Source organism: Oncorhynchus clarkii, chromosome 5 (genome assembly GCF_045791955.1).
Source record: "Oncorhynchus clarkii lewisi isolate Uvic-CL-2024 chromosome 5, UVic_Ocla_1.0, whole genome shotgun sequence".
Classification (NCBI taxonomy): Eukaryota; Metazoa; Chordata; class Actinopteri; order Salmoniformes; family Salmonidae; genus Oncorhynchus; species Oncorhynchus clarkii.
The window spans coordinates 15,090,561-15,106,062 of record NC_092151.1 but is presented as its reverse complement, the minus strand read 5'-3'; positions in this window follow the sequence as shown (position 1 = coordinate 15,106,062).

Sequence of the window (15,502 nt, the reverse complement as noted above, 5' to 3'; positions counted from 1 at the left end):
TCACAGGGCACAGCCATCTTGCCTAGAATGCCCTGTCCCTTCACCGTCAGGCAGTTCACACTCCACGTCTCCTTACTAATATACAGTATTGTGCAGTGTACACTATAGACACAGCAATATTACACTTTTGGCTTCATTTTCCACAATTGGGTTGAGTTTATGCTAGCCCCGCCATAGTGAAATTACACAGCTGATCTCCTATCCCTATCCCAGTTGCTGGGTTGCTGGGTTGCAATACTTTCTATTACACTATCTGACAGTGCAGACAGTAACTATCATAGTTTCCCATGGAAAACACATCTCAGCTCTATTACACTGGGTTTACTGTAGTTCTGTTGCACTACTTTACAGTGCAGACAGTAACTATCCCTTCATTGGAAAATGACAGCACTATTACACCACAGCTTTCTTCACACAGTGTGTAGCTGGGTTTACTATAGTGTTTCTGTTGCACTACTTTACAGTACAGGCAGGCACAATCCTAGCTAGTTTCCCTTGGAAACTCACAACTCAGCTTTCAGGTTATAGCTGGGTTAACTATAGTTCTGTTACAATACTTTACAATACAGACAGTAACTATCCTAGTTTCCCTTAATTCCCACAGCAGCTAGATTAAACTGCTGCTCTCACTCAGTGTGTATCTGCGGTTAACATATGTTTCTGTTACACGGCAGGGTATAAACTACCCTTCTCGTCTTCCCACAGAGAGAAACGACCATTTCCAGTATGGTGTTTCGCCTTGAGAAATGCAAGGTGTCCCTGCCCACAGGCAGTGGACCAAGTCTCAGAAGGGTGGCACCCGGCAGTCACCTTGAGGTGCTTGCCGCCGAGATTGGCAGTTTTTCACAGGGCCAAAGGTCAAACTGAAAGAGGTAAGTGGTATCCCCATAGGTACTGAATACAGTGATGGAAATTCTACGAATTCGATGCCAGCTCGAATTCAGGCTCGTCTAATGTCTCAGGGTCTTCTTGTGTTGAAGCTCTGGTTGACTGAATGTTTCTGAATGAGATCAGATGAAAGGTGTGTCAACCCATTCTGGCCAAGGGTTCTGTATGACAACCACATGAATTGGTCATTACCGTTGACCACATACACCACTCTCGCTGTTGCGGGTGAACTAGGAGCTTCCCCCAGTGTGTTGTGCCTGGCTAGTGCAATGGGCACTTAGTTTTCACAGATAGTACGAAAGCTTTATCAGTTTTCGTTTACTATGGTGAGAGAGTTCTGGACCAGGGCCTATTCAACCAGACTCTTACATTGCATGGTGAACACTGTTATTGCAGAATTTATATTGGCCTGCTGGCTTTTGCCTTTTGCTGTGGCGGCACATTCTACTGAAGGAGTAACTGTCTTACCTGGACGATTGGATATTCTGCCCATCCAGGAAACAGGCCACAACGGACAAGATTATATTCTGGGCCTCACGCTAAACTAGGAGAAGAGTCACCTGACCCCTATCTTTTTATTTATTTTATTTTATTTAACCTTTATTTAATTAGGCAAGTCAGTTAAGACCAAATTCTTATTTACAATGACGGCCTACCCCGGCCAAACCCTAACCCCGATGACACTGGGCCAATTGTGCACCACCCTATGGGACCACCCCACGGCCAGTTGTGATACAGCCTGGAATCGAACCAGGGTCTGCAGTGACGCCTCTAGCACTGAGATGCAGTGCCTTAGACCACTCGGGAGCCCCTACCTTTACCTTGGGATGTCCATAGACTCGACTCTCATGAGGGCACGTCTCCCTCAGGTGAGAGTAACAAAATGGAGCCATGCCGGTGTTAGAGTGCCAACAATTACTTGGCCTACTGACGGTGGCTTCACTGTTGGTTTGGCTGGGCATTCTCCATCAGGCCACTCCAGCAATGGTTCAACTCCCACAACCGACACACAACACAACACAGACACCGTCAACTGTTGGTGCTGAGTGCATGTTTGAGGACCCTATTGAAGTGGCTATCCCACTCCTTGCTATTAAAGGGGGTGAGCCTTTATCAGAGTCCACCACAGAAAGCTGGTGTGTTCTGAAGCTTCTCTCAGCACTACCCGGTACACAGGACCAATCTGAAATCCTTACTCGGAATGTAATCTGTCGTGCTGAGGGATACCATATCGGAGTGATCCAATAGCTCACATAACCATGGTTACATACGTAACATTTGTTACTAGCTATCAAATCCTTGCTTCCTCTGCCCTTGTATCCTCAATTCCTGTCAAAGCCAATTGAAGTCCGAGGGAGGGATCTTGGATCCTCTCCTTCAAAGAGTTTTGAGAGGAGTGCAGGAAACAAGGACAGAAGAAACAAGGATGTTCTCTCTAGAAAACATTTAAAAATGTTAACCCTCACAAGGCTGCGGACCCAGACGGCATCCCTAGCCTCGTCCTCAGAGCATGGGCAGACATGCTGGCTGGTGTGTTTACAGGCATATTCAATCAATCCCTATCCCAGTCTGTTGTACACACATTATTCAAGAGGGCCACCATTGTTCCTGTTCCCAAGAAAGCTAAAGTAACTGAACTAAATGACTACCGCCCCGTAGCACTCACTTCCATCATCATGAAGTGCTTTGAGAGACTAGTCAAGGATCATATCTCCTCTACCCTACCTGTCACCGTAAACCCATAAATGTTCTTACCTCCCCAGTAGGTCCAGAGACGATGCAATCACCATCACACTGCACACTGCCCTATCACATCTGGACAAGAGGAATACCTATGTAAGAATGCTTTTCATTGACTACAGCTCAGCATCCAACACCATAGCACCCTCCAAACTCATAATTAAGCTTGAGACCCTGGGTTTCGACCTTGCCCTATGCAATTGGGTCCTGGACTTCCTGACGGGCCGCCCCCAGGTAGTGAAGGTAGGAAACATCACCTCCACTCTCCTGATCCTCAACACTGGGGCCCAACAAGGGTGCGTGCTCATCCCCCTCCTGTACTCCCTGTTCACCCACGACTGCGTGGCCAAGCACGCTTCCAACTCAATCATCAAGTTAGCAGACGACACAACAGTGGTAGGCTTGATTACCACCAACGACGAGGAGGTGAGGGCTCTCAGAGAGTGGTTTCAGGAAAATAATCTCTCACTCAATGTCAGCAAAACAGAAGAGATGATTGTGGACTTCAGGAAACAGCAAAGGGAGCACCTGTCACGCCCTGACCTTAGATATCTCTGTTTTTCTATATACTTTACGTTAGGTCAGGGTGTGACTAGGGTGGGTACTCTAGTTTTTGTACGTCTAGGGTTTTTGTATGTCTATGTTGGCCTGATATGGTTCCCAATCAGAGACAGCTGTTTATCGTTGTTTCTGATTGGGGATCATATTTAGGTAGCCATTTACCTCATTTGTGTTGTGGGATTTTGTCTATGTATAGTTGCCTTAGTGCATTCAGTAGCTTCACGGTTCGTTCGTTCGTTTGTTTGTTTCAATTTCAGTTTCAGTTTCTTAAAATTATGTGGAACTCTACTCACGCTGCACCTTGGTCCGATCCTTACAACCAACGTGACAGCACCCCCCTATCCACATCGACGGGACAGCAGTGGAGAAGGTGGAAAGTATTAAGTTCCTTTAGGTTAACACATCACAGACGAACTGAAATTGTCCAGTGTGGTGAAGAAGGCACAAACAGCGCCTCTTCAACCTCAGGAGGCTGAAAAAATGGGGTATGTCATCGAAAACCCTCATTACCTTTTACAGGTGCACTACTGAGAGCATCCTGTCGGGCTGTATCACTGCCTGGTACGGCAGCTGCACTACCCACAACCGCAGGGCTCTCCAGAAGGTGGTGCGGTTTGCACAAAGCATCACCAGGGGGAAACTACCTCCCCTCCAGGACACCTACAGCACCCGATGTCACAGGAAGGAAAAAAAAGATCAAGGACAATAACCGCCCAAGCCACTGCCTGTTCACCTCACTTCCATCCAGAAGGCGAGGTCAGTACAGGTGCATCAAAGCTGGGACAGAGAGACTAGAAAAACAGGTTCTATCTCAAGGGCATCAGATTGTTTAACAGCCACCACTAACACAGAGAGGCGGCTACCTACTTACAGACTTGAAATCATTGGCCACTTTAATAAATGGAACACAAGTCACTTTAATAACGCCACTTTAAGAATGTTTACATATCTTCCATTGCTCATCTCATAGTATAGGATACAGTATATACATATCTATTGCATCTTATCCGCTCTCTCACTGCTCATCCATATATTTGTACATTTATATATTCTTATCCCATTACATTACTAGATTGTGTGCATTAGGTTTTGTTGTGGAATTGTTGATATTACCTGTTAGATACTGCTGCACTGTCGGATCTAGAACCATAAGCATTTCGCTACACACGCAATAACATCTGCTAACCAATGACATTTGATTTGATTTTAGAAATGTTGTCAGACAGCCCTGAATCATTTGATTTTAGAAATGTTGTTAGACAGCCCTGAATGGCTACAGTCTTTCTGATTAGTTTCTAATTTAGACCTTTAAAACTAGCCAATCAGCAATGTGCATTGCCAGAGGTGGAGATGAAAACCCACCTGCAGTCCTCGATGAGTATAGTCAGAGAAGGAAGAGGAAGCGAGACATCTCCTTCGCTTCTTTCTTCTGGTTTACACCAGTCATTGAAGTTGACCAGACCAAGCTGCTATCACATTGGTGTCTACCGGTGATCCACCCCTTAAGTAGACCAGAACGGTCTAGGTAAGACATCTTCATTTATCCACCATCTTTGGTACAGTTTGATACCCCCCCCACCCCCAATCTTTAGGATATATTATTTTGGCAAGTTAATGCAATGCAAAATTCACTAATTTGTGGAGCCCGTCTCTCTACTCAGTCAACTTGATTCCCCAACTGTGTATCCCTCCCTATGCATCTGTGCCAGAGGGCTCTGGTTAAAAATATATAATGTATGCTGTGCATACTCACGCAATTTCCCTCCTCTACCTCTCTCAGAGCAGTCACAAGCTTGCCGGGGACAACATGAGAGACACACGATCAAGAGAAAGTGGGGGAACGACCTCCCAATCTCAGGTGTGTCTCACTACAGTATCTTTCTCTCTTTTTCTTTCTGTCTTTCTTCTCTACCCAGCAGCCTGCCACCTCCCCATCTCCTTGTCTACTAAAACTTGGTATTGTTTGACTATTGAGTATTGTTTGACTATTTTTGACTATTTGTCATCCATTTTGAATCAATAGCCTATTTGCCTATTTGCGGATTACTAAGCACTTTTTAAATGGATAAGGGACCTCACCAACTGATAGTTAACTCAAATGTTTGAGGATTATATTAACAGTGGACTAATTACCAAAATAGAGTTTGAGTGAAGTTATACTTTAAGTAGGCTGATTTCACAAGTTGCCTGAAATCTGTTGGCTGTCATGTTTTACATAATCTATTAACTGTAGAAACGCTGTGCCTCGATGGCCCCTTCAAGATAATGAGTAGTGATTCTGACCAACATTCTAACAGGGTAACAAATATATTTACTATATGGTATCGCAAAAATGATGATTTTCTTGTGTTTATGAAGGTCTTGGCTAGCATTAGAATACGATTTGTATATTTCAAATAAAATAATAACATTTTCATTAGTTTGTTACTGAGCTAAACTGACAGACACACCTCCAACAACACATAAAACCTCATATAGTTCTGCCCAACTAAAAGTTGCTCAACTAAAAGTTTTGCGATTATGCTGCGGAACTTAGAGGTAATTTGTGGTTTAGTACGGTACTCTGCATCACCACTTCATTGCTCCAGACCAGCGCAAGGGGGAGTTAGAGCACGGATTATGATTTTGGGTCCCAAGGCGCTACTGTGTCTAACTGACAATGAAAGGCGACAAACTAAATAGAAACGGATAATTGTGCACGACTTCAAAATTGAATTTCATTGAACTGAATGATGAGGATGAAGGTGATTGAATTTCATGCGCACACCCTGAAAAAGACAAAAGACACCTAAGGTTTTTATTCTAAGAGAAAATAAAATGTTCAATTATAGTTCATGATATTCTTAAGATATATGTGTTGCCTGAATATAAGCAAGTGAGTATTACTTACTAAAACTGTTACTACATAAAGCTGAGGTTTTTATACATAAAGCTGAGTGACTCAGTCATGTAGCCTCGGCAAATAAAATGTTCAATTATAGTTCATGATATTCTCAGTCATGTAGCACCTACATAAAGCTATATGTGTTCGGCACCTACATAAAGCTGAATATAAGCAAGTGATGTCTGCTAAATAATCAAGTTGATGGTGCTGTCATATAGCCTCGGCACCTTCATAAAGCTGAGTGACTCAGTCATATAGCCTCGGCACCTACATAAAGCTGAGTGACTCAGTCATATAGCCTCGGCACCTACATAAAGCTGAGTGACTCAGTCATGTAGCCTCGGCACCTACATAAAGCTGAGTGAAGTCATGTAGCCTCGGCACCTACATAAAGCTGAGTGACTCAGTCATGTAGCCTCGGCACCTACATAAAGCTGAGTGACTCAGTCATGTAGCCTCGGCACCTACATAAAGCTGAGTGACTCAGTCATGTAGCATCGGCACCTACATAAAGCTGAGTGACTCAGTCATGTAGCCTCCGCACCTACATAAAGCTGTGACTCAGTCATGTAGCCTCCGCACCTACATAAAGCTGAGTGACTCAGTCATGTAGCCTCGGCACCTACATAAAGCTGTGTGACTCAGTCATATAGCCTCACCTACATAAAGCTGTGTGACTCCGTCATGTAGCCTCGGCACCTACATAAAGCTGTGTGACTCAGTCATGTAGCCTCGGCACCTACATAAAGCTGAGTGACTCAGTCATGTAGCCTCGGCACCTACATAAAGCTGAGTGACTCAGTCATGTAGCCTCGGCACCTACATAAAGCTGAGTGACTCAGTCATGTAGCCTCGGCACCTACATAAAGCTGAGTGACTCAGTCATGTAGCCTCGGCACCTACATAAAGCTGAGTGACTCACTCATTCATGGCTTTGGATAAAAATAAATAAGTACCAACATTCTTTCTGATAGTCTTTAATAAAGAAATGTTTTGGTTATCCTGACCTGGACACCATGTATTATACTTGCCCGTTATGGGCTGTTAGCAGGACAATAGACTCTTGCCAACACTTCTCTGTATTTTCATACTTTGTGCAAGGCAATTAACCTGCATTAAAAACTTTGTAGATGGGGCCTCCCGAGTGGTGCAGCGGTCTAAGAAACAAACTCCGTTGCTACAGATGCTGGTTCGATACCCGTGCCGGCAGTGGCGGTTCTAGCTTGTATGGCTCCCTGGGCGAACCCCACGCTCCCCCCCCCCCCCCAACAACAACATTCTGCACTAATTGTAATTTTTATTCAGACATTTGGAACAACACAAATAAATATAACTTTTAAAAACTATATAAAAATATATACAAAAAAGAAGTGACGAATATAAATAAATTGTAGTATATAAATACAAATAAAAATAATTTAATTATTACACTTACCCTATTGTTAACAAAAAACACACAAATAAAACTAAATTGCTCAAATCCTATATCACACGAAAACACATAGGACACCTGATTATTGCACTTCAGACAAACACAAAATAAATTGCACAACTGCCATCTAAACCCTGACCTTTCTTGCCTTCCTTGATGCAAAGTCATCAATTACATCATAAGAAATCTGCCCAGCTATTGCATGGTTAATACTGATGACAGCAAGGCCACTAAGGCATTCCTGTGACATGGTGGACCTCAGGTAGGATTTGATGAGCTTCAGCTTTGAAAAGCTCCTCTCTGCTTCAGCTACAGTCACTGGAAGATAAAGACACATTCTGAAAGCTTCCTATGCAAGCTGTCTGCCATCCAAGTCTGAGTGTTCTTTATAGTGCAGTGTCATACTAAGGACCTCACCTTGTTCTGTCAGCTCCTCATTTGAGAGACTTCGGAAGGTTGACAGCACTCCAAACTTCTCTCCCACATTTTCCAATGTGGAACATCTTTCCTGATGGGCTGAGGTTGCAGCATCAACAACGACATTGAAACATGTCACCTCCAGCTTCCTCAGTGCATCCTCCGCCTTTTTTGTTGTAGAACGGACTCTACGTTTATGCCCTCACAAATATCATTGGCTGACATTTGTGCAGTCAACACGCTTGTTGCCCTGTAGTTGCTGAGACCTATGTCGGTCTTTCTGAGAAGACTGACTGCAACATCCACATGCATACTGGAAGACTGCATTAGCTTGCTCACATGTTGGATCTGGCTCAAGATGTTATACCACTGTACAGATGCTGAAGCGGTATGATCCCACCTCCTCTGACAAGGACTGGGCCTCATTCTTTATCACAGGGTCTTTGATTTGATCCCTCACCTCAATCAGAGCCTCTCTCCCTGCTGCTGCCTGATACCTCAGTGGCTCAACACTCTTAACTTTACTCTCCAATCTTGTCTCAGTCCACATCTTCAAAGTGATGTCCACATGTTTTTTCAGGATGGTCACCAAAGCCCCGACTTGTATGTTCTTGACAGCTGGCCCTCGCTACATATTCGTCGCCATACCCACTGGCTCCAGGTCATCTATAAGTCTATGCTAGGTAAAGCTCTGCCTTATCTCAGCTCACTGGTCACGATAACAACACCCACCCGTTGCACGTACTCCAGCAGGTATATCTCACTGGTCATCCCCAAAGCCAACACCTCCTTTGGCCGCCTTTCTTTCCAGTTCTCTGCTGCCAATTACTGGAACGAATTGCAAAAATCGCTGAAGTCTTATATCCCCCTCACTAACTTTAAGCATCCGCTATCTGAGCACCTTACCGATCGCTGCAGCTGTACACAGCCCATCTGTAAATAGCCCATCCAATCTACCTACCTCATCCCCACATTGTTTTTATTTACTTTTTTGCTCTTTTGCACACCAGTATTTCTACTTGCACATCCTCATCTGCACATTTACTTCGCTACTATGGCCTATTTATTGCCTTACCTCCTTACTTCATTTGTACACACTGTATATAGATTTTTCTATTGTTATTGACTGTATGTTTTGTTTATTCCATGTGTAACTCTGTGTTGTTTTGTGTTGCACTGCTTTGCTTTATCTTGGCCAGGTCGCAGTTGTAAATGAGAATGTGTTCTCAACTGGCCTACCTGGTTAAATAAGGGTGAAATAAAAAATCCAATTGAGAATGTGGTATGACTTAAAGATTGCTGTACACCAGCGGAACCCATCCAACTTGAAGGAGCTGGAGCAGTTTTGCCTTGAATAATGGGCAAAAATGTGATGTGCCAAGCTTATAGAGACATACCCCAAGAGACTTGCAGCTGTAAAAGGTGGCTCTACAAAGTATTGACTTTGGGGGGGTGAATAGTTATGCACCCTCAAGTTTTTTTTGTCTAATTTCTTGTTTGTTTCACAAAAATATTTAGCATCTTCAAAGTGGTAGGCATGTTGTGCAAATCAAATGATACATACTCCCCAAAAATCCATTTTAATTCCAGGTTGTAAGGCAACAAAATAGGAAAAATGCCAAGGGGGGTGAATACTTTCGCAAGCCACTGTACATCACGTTTACATAAATGAATTATATCTAACGAGCTTTCAACATTGTCTCCCATTGTTCCCTATCTTGGACATTTATCATACACATCGCTCCCAACTGTCTGCTTAAACATGTAGGCACGCACGCTCTCAAACACACACAAGCACACACACACACACACTTGTCCAGCGAGAGGTTAATGGTGGATTGATCAGCTGTTGTTAATCACCAAGCTTTGTGATTACCTGGCAGGGTACTATTGATCCTACATCGATCGGCCATCTTTGCTCCATCTCCCTGTCCCTTAGCTCACTGTCATTTAGCGCTTCGCAGGCACAATATTGTAATTATGTCACCCCAGGCGTCTGCTCTTGGTCAATGACTCCCTGGCTGATAGCTGTGTTATTATGCGCTGTGTCCACTCAGCTAAAGTCAGATTTGCAGAGCCGTGTCAGAGGGTTGAGTGTGAGTTGTAAATCTTGGAATGAGGTAACTTGCTGTCTCTTAGGGAAGCCTTGGATCTCTTTTTGTCTTTCAGACCTTACTGTTACTGAGAATGGTGTGGTTTTGCACACCCAACTGTAGAAAAGAGACTGGACAAGAAAAGTGTCAATGTTGCCATCCCAGAAGTTTCCTTCCACCACATTCAGACAGGCCAGGTAAGAGGCACAATGTGGTGTCCAACAGTTAAGTCATTTTCATGCTTTCTTAATGCTCCTGTGATCTTTCTCTTTCTCCATGCCCCCCCCCCCCCTTCTTTCTCCATGCCCCCCCCTTCTTTCTCTATGCCCCCCCCCCCTTCTTTCTCTATCCCCCCCTTCTTTCTCTATGCCCCCCCTTCTTTCTCTATGCCTCCCCCCCTTCTTTCTCTATGCCCCCCCCTTCTTTCTCTATGCCCCCCCTTCTTTCTCTATGCCCCCCCTTCTTTCTCTATGCCCCCCCTTCTTTCTCTATGCCCCCCCCTTCTTTCTCTATGCCCCCCCTTCTTTCTCTATGCCCCCCCTTCTTTCTCTATGCCCCCCCCCTTCTTTCTCTATGCCCCCCCCTTCTCTCTCTATGCCCCCCCTTCTCTCTCTCTGTCTCCCTCTCTCTTACCCTACCTCTCGGTCTCCCTCTCTCTTTTTGGGGCCTGATGGTGCTTTGGCTGCAGCCTCCATTAAAAGCCTGTCTGAAGTAATGAGTTTAAACTCAGAGCACCTGTCTCAGGACAGGAGGGAGAGCTAGAGGTGTGTGTGTGTGTATGCACATACATGTGTGTGTATGCACATACATGTATGTGCATGCCTGTGTGTGTGTGTGTCAGAGCTTTGAGTGTGTTTGTGTGTGGGTGTACAGCAAGTCTTTGAGGTATGCTTTGACAGCTGTGAATTTAATAAGCAAACGTTAAAGGTAGAAGGGAGGGAAAGAGGGAGGGAGGGATGAGTGGGGTCTTGCATATGAAATATTAATGACTGTTTCTGCATTTTCCTCAACGCTGCTTGATAATGTCTCTAGTTTCCAATTCTCCTGTTTCACCCTGAGCAGGATATACTTTAGAAATATCTTTCTTTTGTTGTGTCAGTTCAAACTGTTCAGCTGTTAAGTGTGTGTGTATTCTTGGCAGCTTTGTATGGCATAAGGAATGATGTTTTGGTGCCTTTTCAGGTGACTGTGTCTATGATAATTTGTGTTTGAAAGAAGTATGTCAACAGCAGCCTATGATGTAAAATAGAGAAAATAATAACTCCTAATCCAGCATAAGGGATATTCAATATTAGGAACAGTTGAATGTATGTTTTTTAAGATGATTTTTAAGATATTTAAATATGTACACTTGTGTTGGTGCTATCTCAGTGCTCTACCTCAGCACGATGGAGATGAATAGAGAACTATCTCGATACTCTTATCTTATTGAGTGGATGCTCACTCAGAGGAAAAGTCTAATTTGTTTGCGATCACAGAAATAATTTTCCTGGCTAATTTATTGGGCACTTGGGCACTATGACGCTAAACTCTATATCTCCCTCCCCCCTTCACTCCATTCCTCCTTTCCCTCTATCCCTCCCTGCTCTCCATCCATATCTGTCTCTTTATCTATTTTTCTCACTCTCTGACACACACATGCACACTCCTCACTGCATGCATCCTAGTGAGAGAGAGAGTGAAACAGAGAGACAAAGAGAGCGAGAGAGAGAGAGAGAGGAATATTGTATTTTCTCTTACTTCATCTGCCAGTCGTCTTCATCCCTTTAGAGTGTGTTCAGTGATCATCTCTCCAGTTATCTTGAGATGAGAGGCCCTTTCATAGCTTCTGACTAGCTAGTGGGTTTCCAGCACCAGTTACACAGGACTAAATCACGTGTGTGGGACAGCAAGATGCTCCTCCTTTTAGGATCTGCTGGATCTAGTGCATATGCATATGTTCTGCATCAGCATCGAATAGCCCCTGTGATATGCAACTTTTCCACTGCACTGAGGCTAGGAAACACTGTCACCACCGATAAATCCACTATAATTGAGAATTTCAATGAGCATATTTCCACGGCTGGCCATGCTTTCCACCTGGCTACCCCTACCCCGATCAACAGCCCTCCACCCCCCACAGCAACTCGCCGAAGCCTCCCCATTTCTCTTTCACCCAAATCCAGATAAGCTGATGTTCTGAAAGGGGTGCGAAATCTGGACCCCTACAAATTGTTCTGGCTAGACAATCTAGACCCTCTCTTTCTAAAATTATCTGCCGAAATTGTTGCCACCCCTCTTTTTCCTGTAGTCCACAATCATCTCCTTTGTCTTGATCACGTTGAGGGAGAGGTTGTTGTCCTGGCACCACACGGCCAGGTCTCTGACCTCCCTATAGGCTGTCTCGTTGTTGTCGGTGATCAGGCCTACCACTTGTGTCATCGGTAAATTTAATGATGGTTTTGGAGTCGTGCCTGGCTGTGCAGTCATGAGTAAACAGGAGGTACAGGAGGGAGCTGAGCACGCACCCCTGAGGGGCCCCTGTCTTGAGAATCAGCGTGGCAAATGTGTTGTTATCTACCCTCACCACCTGGAGGCGGCCTGTCAGGAAGTCCAGGAACCAGTTGCAGAGGAAGGTGTTTAGTCCCATGGTTCTTAGCTTGTTGATGAGTTTTGAGGGCACAATGGTGTTGAACGCTGAGCTGTAGTCAATGAACAGCATTCTCACATTGGTGTTCCTTCTGTCCAGGTGGGAAAGGGCAGTGTGGAGTGCAATAGAGACTGTATCATCTGTGGATTTGTTGGGGTGTTATGCAAATTGGAGTGGGTCTATGGTTTCTGGGATGATGTTGATGTGAGCCATTACCAGCCTTTCAAAGCACTTCATGGCTACAGACGTGAGTGCTACGGGTCGGTAGTCATTTAGGCAGGTTACCTTAGTGTTCTTGGGCACTATGGTGGTCTGCTTAAAACATGTTGGTATTACAGACTCAGACAGGGTTGAAAATGTCAGTGAAGACACTTGCTAGTTGGTCAGCGCATACTCGCAGTACACGTCCTGGTAATCCGTCTGGCCCTGCAGCCTTGTGAATGTTGACCTGTCTAAAGGTCTTGCTCACATCGGCTGCGGAGAGTGTGATCACACAGTCTTCCGGTACAGTTGGTGCTCTCATGCATGTTTCAGTGTTATTTGCCTCGAAGCGAGCATAGAAGTAGTTTAGCTCGTCGGGTAGGCTCGTTTCACTGGGCAGCTCTCGGCTGTGCTTCCCTTTGTAGTCTCAGAATGGTTTGCAGGCCCTGCCACATCTGATGAGCGTCAGAGCCGGTGTAGTACAACTCGATCTTAGTCCTGTATTGATGCTTTGGCTGTTTGATGGTTCGTCGGAGGGCATAGCGGGATTTCTTATAAGCTTCCTGGGTTAGAGTCCCGCTCCTTGAAAGTGGTAGCTCTAGCCTTTAGCTCAGTGCGGATGTTGCCTGTAATCCATGGTTTCTGGTTTGGGTATGTACGTACAGTCAATGTGGGGACAACGTGATCGATGCACTTATTGATGAAGCCAATGACAGATGTGGTGTACTCCTCAATGCCATTGGAGGAATCCCTGAACATATTCCAGTCTGTGCTTGGAAAACAGTCCTGTAGCTTAGCATCTGCTTCATCTGACCACTTTTTTATTGATCTAATCACTGGTGCTTCCTGGTGCAGATTTGCCAAATGGAGCGCGAGGGAGTGTTTTGTCTGAGTGTGGAGTATAGGTGGTCCAGAGTTATTTTCCCTCTGGTTGCACATTTAACATGCTGATAGAAGTTTCCCTGCATTAAAGTCCCCGGCTACTAGGAGCGCCGCCTCTGGGTGAGCGTTTTCTTGTTTGCCTATGGCAGCTCCTTCAATGCTATCTTGGTGCCAGCCTCTGACTGTGGTGGTATGTAAACAGCTACAAAGAATATAGATGAAAACTCTATCGGTAGATAATGTGGTCTGCAGCTTATCATGAGAAACTCTACCTCAGGCAAGCAATAGCTCGAGACTTCCTTAGATATCGTGCACCAGCTGTTGTTTACAAAAATACATAGACCGCTGCCCCTTGTCTTACCAGACGCCGCTGTTCTATCCTGCTGGTACATTGTATAACCAGCCAGCTGTATGTTGATATTGTCGTTGTTCAGCCACGACTCCGCAAAGCATAAGATGTTACAGTTTTAAATGTCCTGTTGGTAGTTTAATCTTCCCAATAACTTGTCCAAAGATTGCATGTTTGCGAGCAGAATTGAGGGGAGTGAGGGTTTAGTTGATCACCTCCTACTCCTCAGAAGGCAGCCTGCCCTCCGGCCTCTCTTTCTCCTCCTCCTCTTCACACAGATCACTGGGGTCGGGGCCTGTTCCAGAGGGAGCCGTATATCCTCCGCCTCGGGTTCGTCAGAGTCGTGAAAGAAGGAAAAGGATTCTGCTAGTCTGTTGTGATAAATCACAGTCCTGATGTCTAGAAGTTATTTTCGTTCATAAGAGAAGGTAGAAACATGATGTACAAAAATAGTAAAAAAAGAAGTTACAAACAACGCAGATAAATAAAATAAAAACGTTGGGGGCACGTAAAACATCTGCCTTCTGCTTCGGTGCCATTTTTACATCACTGTCACCAATGCATCCTTGTTGGCCGAGCTCACATACAGGTTTTTGTGTTCACTATGTTGTATCGACATACTCAAGTGTTGTGTGGTGCTGCAACTGTTCAATGATATACTACTGTTCATTGAAACAGGATTGTACAGTGAAATAGGTTATGCCGATTGTTTGATTTGGGATCTCTGGAAAACCATTCCATAGATGCGGGGAATGGGAGGCACACTTTATCTTCCTTTGTTTATATTAAATAAGTCAGATTCCAGGCCCAACCTCCATACTTACACTACTCCTGATTGGATGTGATATGAGCGCGTGTGTGTGTAGCTTTCCTTTCGACTCAGGCCAGGGAGTTTGAGTCCTGTTGAATAGACGACAACAGGCAATAAACTATGACAGGACTTGATCATTGTGAATTACGGGAGGGGACCTAAGGCCCTGAAACTACCAGAGTATGGTAATGTGTGACTGTGAGGAGGGGAGAATGTTTGGGAGGAGGTGTGGGAAGGAAGAATGTGTGGGGGGGGTGGGAGGGGGGAATGTGGGGGAATGTGTGTATGTGCATTCGTGCATGTAATTATTAGACATTAACTCCAAATGGTTAAGAGAGGCTTAAAACAAAAAAATCTAAAACAACTTTCTATTGCTGGATTCGAACACGCAACATTCATAATGCCCGAGCAAAACTGCCCAAGCAACAGTGCTCACTGTTGCCCCTAATGGCCGGTTTCCACTTCATCTCCCGACGACCAGGGACATGGAAGGACATTGAATACTGACTTGGATCACGGGTGACCTGGCTGAGCCACCGGAGGGCAACACCGGAGGGCAACACCGGAGGGCAACAGTATATAGACGTTCTTTTTTTTCTATTGTGTTATTGACTA